Source organism: Galeopterus variegatus, unplaced genomic scaffold, assembly GCF_000696425.1.
Source record: "Galeopterus variegatus unplaced genomic scaffold, G_variegatus-3.0.2 Scaffold150, whole genome shotgun sequence".
In the NCBI taxonomy this organism is placed as follows: domain Eukaryota; kingdom Metazoa; phylum Chordata; class Mammalia; order Dermoptera; family Cynocephalidae; genus Galeopterus; species Galeopterus variegatus.
In genome coordinates, this window is record NW_007726261.1 from 253,402 (window position 1) to 260,971 (window position 7,570).

The 7,570-nt window shown below is 43.7% G+C and overlaps 1 pseudogene; it reads right to left on the reverse strand.

The window, feature by feature from the left end:
- Nucleotides 1-1,826: 1,826 nt before the first annotated feature.
- LOC103607280 lies at nucleotides 1,827-4,019 on the reverse strand (annotated as a pseudogene).
- Nucleotides 4,020-7,570: the final 3,551 nt, after the last annotated feature.

Consider the following 7,570-nt stretch of genomic DNA (forward strand, 5'->3'; position numbering starts at 1 on the left):
AAGTCATGTGCAGTCAATTGAGAATTATCAGACATCCAAAGAAAGACTTTAGGGCCCATCCCATGGCTCACTCTGGAGAGTGCGGCGCTGGGAGCGCTGAGGCTGCGGGTTCGGATCCTATATGGGGATGGCCGGTGCGCTCACTGGCTGAGCACAGTGCAGGCGACACCAACCCAAGGGTTACAATCCCCTTACCGGTCACACACACAAAAAAGAGAAAGACAGAACAAATAAAAAGAAAAATGAGAAAATGGCCTATGATGGGATGAAATAACTTAAAAATTGTAATATATAAATGGAGAAAAAGGAAGAGAAAGAGGAGGAAGAGAAGAATGAGACAGTTTAAGAACAAGTATAGAATACTATAAAAAGGAACTCAGAGAACAAGAAAGAGCTTTTGGAAATTAAAACTACAAAAGCAGAAATAAAAAACTCAATAGAAGGGTTGGACGGAAGACAAAAGATAGAAGACAAGACAAAGAGATAGAACATGGATAAGAAGATATGAGAAAAACTGAGGAACAGTCCAGGAGAGCCAATAACTCAAGAAAAGCTTCAGAAAGAGAGACCAGAGAAAATGAAATGGGGCAAACAATTAATGAAATATAAATTTTTTAATTTCCTAAGAGAAAATTAAATACACAGATACTGTTTTTATGTACTGGATTGGCTAAAATCCACAAGTGTAATATTATACTGTGTTGGCAAGGCTCTATACAGACACTATTATATACATGTGCTGTTGAGTATACAAAAGGATACAATCTGATTGCAGAGAATTTGGCAATATCTGGCAAACTTACATATGCATTCACTTTTTGACCCAGTAATCAACCTCTTTTTTTTTTTTTTTTAAAAGACAACCAGTAAGGGGATCTTAACCCTTAGCTTGGTGTTGTCAGCATTACGCTCAGCCAGTGAGCGAACCGGCCATCCCTATATAAGATCTGAACCCGTGGCCTTGGTGTTAACAGCGAGTGAGCCACAGGCCGGCCCAACCCAGTAATCAACTTCTAAGAATCTATCACAAAAATATACTGACAGTAGTATGAAATGACGTATGCTCAAGGCTGTTTATTTTAACAATTTTATAACAGCAAAATCATGGAAACAACACAAATGCCTATCAGTAGGGGGAGTGTTACAGCCTCACAATTTTAATAAGTGTTAACCAGGAACAGTACAATTTTAATAAGGAGTGAAGAAATCACCTATATATGGTTATGAGTGATCTGCATGATATGTTGTCAAGGAGAAAAAAAGATATAAAATAAAATGTATAGTAGGCTCTGTTTTGTTTAATAAGAGGGGCAGGGATATAAATCATATACATTTAACGTTTTTTATGTAGAAAAATGACAATAAAAAGATAAAAAACCAATAAAAATGGTTGCCTACATCACCTGTAGGGGAGTATGAGAACAGAGTGTGGGAAGGGGGGAAGATCGACTTCTCTGATTCTATTTGGTTAGTTTTGACTAGATCCAAGTAAAGTTTTACATAGTTAAGAAGCAAAATTAACTCAAAAAGGAAAAAATCCATTCTTAAAAATAGTAAACAAACTGAAACAAATGAACCTATTTATATAAGTAGTTGGTAGATGGCCACAAGGAGAGGAATTATTTCAAGAGACTTGATTTACTTATTTTTTACTTTGATGATTGCAATTCATTTTTTCTAGCATGAGGAAACAGTCAACCTTGTAACACACTGATAATGCAAAGTACATTATGCACAACTTATGATAAGTATCCAAAGAAATCTATCACTATTTAAATGCAACAGTCTATCACGATAGCATACAATTGATACCCTGTATTTTTTATTCAGGGTAATATGATTGTCCATTTGCTTTCTTCTCTTCTGTACTGGGTATTAGTCAATTTTCCCAAGATGCAGCTTGCGAGCATAGGACCATTCTCTATGGTTGGATTATGTATTATCTCATCCATGTAGTATATCAGAAACTGGGTAAAAAACACAGACTGTACCAGAACCAAACATCTTCCTCACTCTGCTCCCCTCCAGGGCAGTTGTCAAGTCATCCATGGTGAGGTACTTCATTGACACCTTAAATTCACCCCACTTGTGTGCCAGGTCCATAGCGTACTGCCTGTCACTCCTGGAAGAATGATGCCATCTGCTGGAGGAGTTGCCAGTTCTTTTTCATCTTCTCTTAACCAGTAAAGAAAAAAATGAATAGTTCCACCTTTGGTTCTCTGATTATCCTTACCACAGAGTCACAGAACCTGCTGACACTGTTATCCATTGCTTCACATTGGGCAAAAGGAGATGAGCCATAATTCCCTCCCATCTTGCAGTCCCCAATTCCACCTTCCCAGGCTTTTACATACTTTGGATGGGCCAAAAGGGACACTGGATTAAAGGTTCCACTTGAACTAAAAGGTTCCACTGGGCTCAAGATTACAAAGATCAGGGCTTTGGTAGGCTTGACTCTAGCAGAAGGCTCAGTTCCAGTGAATGTAGGATGAATTTATAGGCTGCCGATGTTGAATATGGGATCCATTCTTGATCCAGTTTCACAAGCTGTTCAATGCACTTTAAAAGCTCTTCCTTTTCAGATACCAGTGAAGTTGTCCTCATAGCAGATCGGTACATTTTATTCCTGTTGAGGTTTGGCCTAAACAGTTGAATTTTAGTATCTACTCCTCAAAATTCTTCCTTGCCTCTTCCAGCTTCTGGTAAGGTGTTCCTTGGCTTGTGCCTACATGCTGTCAATCTTTCAAATAATTCCACTGCGGGCCGAGCCCGTGGCGCACTCGGGAGAGTGCGGCGCTGGGAGCGCAGCAGCGCTCCTGCCGCGGGTTCAGATCCTATATAGGGATGACCGGTGTGCTCACAGCGCTCACTGGCTGAGCACTGTGCGGCCGGTCTCAAAAAGGACAAAAAATAATAATAATTCCACTGCATAGTGGAAATCCGGTGAGCCAGGATGCAAAGGCAGGTTTTGAAGGGGCTCAATATGAGGTTTTGCCCTTCCAAACAAACTCTGAGGACTTCACTGTTAACATGTTATCCATGAATACAGTTCTGAAAACCAGAGTATTTGGGTCTGGCTTTTCCTTTAAAATGGTAGCTGGCGTGATTATTAGGTCTTCAGCCTTAAAAGTCTCCACCACCCCTTTTGATCCAACTTTTTGGTAGATTCTGTGGAGTATCCATTGCTACAGTCAGTTCCAGAGGCTGGTTGTGGGCAGGGCCATGCTTCCTTTAAACCTGTAGGGAAAAGTCCTTCCTTGCCTCTTCCATCTTCTGGTAAGGTGTTCCTTGGCTTGCACCTACATCACTTCAGTCAGTTGTGGGCAGGGCCATGCTTCCTTTAAACCTGTAGGGAAAAGTCCTTCCTTGCCTCTTCCAGCTTCTGGTAAGGTGTTCCTTGGCTTGCACCTACATCACTTCAGTCACCGCCTCTGTTACATGGTGTTCTCCCTTCACAAGCCTTTAAAACAGTATTTTGACTGCACATCCTAAACACACACCCACAAACACCTATGGCTTTGGGCTCCCAGAGTCCCCACTGCTTACCCCACATCCCAGCATTTCTCACCATGTTTGTGTCTGGTGGCTTGTTTGCCTGCCTCGCTAGACTGGGGGCTCCCTGAGGGCTAGGCAGGAGGTGACCAACCTCTCCACACCAGATCTGGCTGTGGGCTTGACAGTGGTGCTGATGATGGGTGGATGGAAAGAATACCAGTGAATGAATGAATGAGTGAGTGAATGAATGAGTGACTGTTGGGCGTAGGGGTCAGGGAAGTGTTCAACAGTAAATGGGTACTGAGGTCCTGTTATGTGGCAGGCCCTGGGCTGGGCCCTGGGCACACTGTGGGAACAGGACAGACATGGTCTCGCCCTCACAGAGCACTGGTTAGACATGAATAAGGTTTATAATGAAGGTTTCATTGCAAACCTTCCCTGAAGAGAAGGAACTTGGTTTTATGAAAGGGTATATCAAGGAAACTGTCATAGCCCGGGGGAGTAGGTGGAGGTCTGGATGACATTCTGGGTTGGAGGCTGTTACTTGGGCTGAGACCTAAAGGATGAAGAGTGGGCATGAAGTTGTCCCAGGGAGAGGTTACAACATGAGCAGTCAGGAGGTAAGAAGGGCTTGGCTCACTCGAAGAACAGAGAGGAAGCTGATGTGGCTGGAGCTCCTTCGGGGCTCAGAGGCTCAGAGACTGAGGCAGGCAGGTGAGGACCAGGCTCGGGCATGGCCAGGGGATGGAGACAGAGCAGGGCATGCTGGGGCCAGTGGAATTCTTCCCAGGATGGGGATTATCAGGGACAAAACTTGGACCAGAGGACGCTGGCTCCTTGGGGATCATCACTCACCAATAGTCCTAGCAAGGGAGGATGGCCAGGAGAGCTCCCTGCCCTTAACCCCTGCTGGTCTGCCTGTCTGACATCCACAGGAGCTGCTTTCACCACGACTGCTGTTACTCTCGTGCCGAGGAGGCTGGCTGCAGGCCCAAGTTGAAGCCCTACTCCTGGCAGTGCATCGGTAAGTGCATCCTGTGCAGTGAGTCCCCATCACAGCACGTATTACCTTCCCAAGTGTCCCCTGGGTATCCTGGCAGAGCCAGATGATTTCTGTGCCCTTGTTGAAATAAGATAACACTGCTTTCAATTCTCCATAGACCACTCTTTGGGTTTATCTAATATAAATGATCTTTGACAATAAACGCTTGAAAAAAAGCCCAAAGAAACCTATTTCTTTGGTGTCTTGACAAAAAGGAAAAAGGTAGAAATGATACCAGGTGTAAACAACCTAAGTGTCCATCAGAAGGGAGCCAGATAAATAAACCATAATATATTCTCAGTGCAGAAGACCCTGCAGCCTGAAGAAAAGACAAGGTAGAACCATATGCTGACATCGAAAGATAAGTGAAAAAAAAAAACTGCAAAATGACCTTTCCAGTACAGCACCATTGGTGTTTAAAAAACAGCCTGAAGAAAAGACAAGGTAGAACCATATGCTGACATCGAAAGATAAGTGAAAAAAAAAACTGCAAAATGACCTTTCCAGTACAGCACCATTGGTGTTTAAAAAACAAGAGGAAAGAAACTTGCAAAACTTTCCTACTATACTACTTTTCCTGGCTACATGTTATCATATGCAAAGCTCAGAAAAAGATGTGCCAGGATACACTCCAAATTGAGGATGACCATGGTCATCCCTATGGACAAGATGAGGTTGAGGGGAGCAATGGCAACTTCATGTTCTCTGTATGTTTCCATTTTTTACAAAGACAGTGTTTGTGAATTACTTGTGAATTAAAAGTTAAAAAGGAAAGTAATGCATAGCCTGGAGTGATTAAGATTGAAATGCACTGATATCTGCAACTTACTTTTTTTTTTTTTCCTTTTTTGTCTTTTTTACTGACCGGTAACGGGATCGCAACCCTCGGTGTAGCGCCCGTACCAGGGACCGGCAACGGGCTCACAACCCTTGGTGTTGCACCAGCACCACGCCCAGCCAGTGAGCGGGAACCGGTCTCCACATGGGATCTTCCTTTTTGTCTTTTTTACTGACTGGTAACGGGATCACAACCCTCGGTGTTGCGCCCGTACCAGGGACCGGCAACGGGCTCACAACCCTTGGTGTTGCACCAGCACCACGCCCAGCCAGTGAGCGGGAACCGGTCTCCACATGGGATCTGAACCCTCAGCAGGAGTGCCGCCACGCTCCCAAGTGGCGCACTCTCCAGTGCGCCACCAGGCCGGCCCTTGCAACTTACTTTAAAGTGCATCAAAACAAAGCAAATGTGGATGGATGGATGGATAGAGGGATAGACAGACGGAGGGATGAGTGATGAAGTAAAATGTTGATGGTAGAATCTGTGTAAAGGATATACTTGTACAGATGTTCTCTGACCAATTCCTTCAATTTTTCTGTATATTTGAAAATTTTAACAATAAAATGTTAGGAACAAAAAAAAAAATGAAAGGAAAGAAGATGGTGGGAGGACCCCATGCCTTCATTTCTTCACCTCCAGCCCCATTATGGAAGTCTAACACAAGTGGGGGCCTGCTCCACCCAAGCATGGTGGGATGACCCTCCTGGACCATGGTTGTGAGACTCAGGCCCCAAATAGCCTGTGCTAGGAGAGCCAGATGCCTCCGCTGGGTCTCATCCTAGTGGACAGAAGGATTTAGAACTTGGGCTGAGCCTGTACCCTATGTGTCCATTTTATTGACTCTTCTTCCATAAGGCCTAGCCAGTTGAGATGAGCTGGGGCTCTAGAGCCATCCTGCCACTTTCCAGATGGGAACCCCAGGAAATCCCCATCCCCTCCCCAGAATACTGTGTCCTCATCTCTAAAAAGTGGGGGTAATAGTACTGAAAGTTGAGAGCCCTTGGGCCATGTTTGTCCTGCAGATGTTTTGCCTTATCTGCATAGTGTTTGGGAAAACAGTTTAAGCCAGTATTTGAAAAATCTAAATGTTTTACATAAAAATCTATTTTTCCTTAAAAAACTGAAGGCTCTAACAGCATCAGATTCAATAGCAACCATTGGCTGCCACTTATACGCAGGGCCTATCTCTCCCACTTGCACCAGTCCCCACCATTCCCTGTTGTATGACATTGAGGCCAAGTGTCAATTGCCAAATTTCATTTCCCTTTTGCTGTTGATTTTGTTATGAAAGAGAAATATTTCCAACAAACCCAGGAAAACAGAAGGTTGACCAAAGGGCTGAATGTTTTTTAAAAGAAATGGGAGTGGTGAGCCCATTTATTTGTCAACATGGAGAGTATTCCTGGGAGTGAGACACCTCCCTCGCTTCATTCATTAACATTGCCCCTGTGGACATCTGAGTTTGCAAATATTGGCCTAGTGGTCAACTGCCCATCCAATGATTCAGATAGTTCATTTCTAGTTGTTTGACCTTGGGCCCTGATCTCTCAGAGCCTCAGTTTCTTCATCAGTAAACTGGGGACAGAAATCCAGGCTGTCTGTTGTGAGGGTGAAATGACAATGACACAGTGCTTCATGCCTAGATTTCATTGAAGAAATGACCCTGGGCTGGCTGGTCAGGTGGTTAGAGCGCGTTGTTGATAACACTAAAGCCAGGGGTTCAGGTCCCCATACTGGCCAGCTGCCAAAAAAACAAGAAATGACTCCATGCAGAACCTCGACTGAGGATGATGCAGCAATATTCAATCAAGCACAGAATTTGGGGAGTGCATAAACACAGCTCTAATCAGCTCTGAGCCCCAGAAGAAGAAAGTTATTTCTCTTTCAATTCTCTTTTAAGCCTTCTGATTGTGCGGAGGAGAAAATCTCAGTTCAGTGCTACTTTAGTTTTAACATCTCTTGAACATTTGCTTGTCCCTTTTTAACAGAAAGAGCAGGCTTCTGGCTTGTAGTCTTATCTAAGAACACTTCTATACCTACTACATTTAATTCTGGCTTAAAAAAAAATTCTTTGTATTACCTATCTACCTATTTATTTATTTATTTATTTTTTTTAAAATTTTTTTTTTTGTCTTTTTTCGTGTCCGGCAACGGATCGCAGCCCTCAGTGTCGCCCCCGTACCGGACCGGGACCG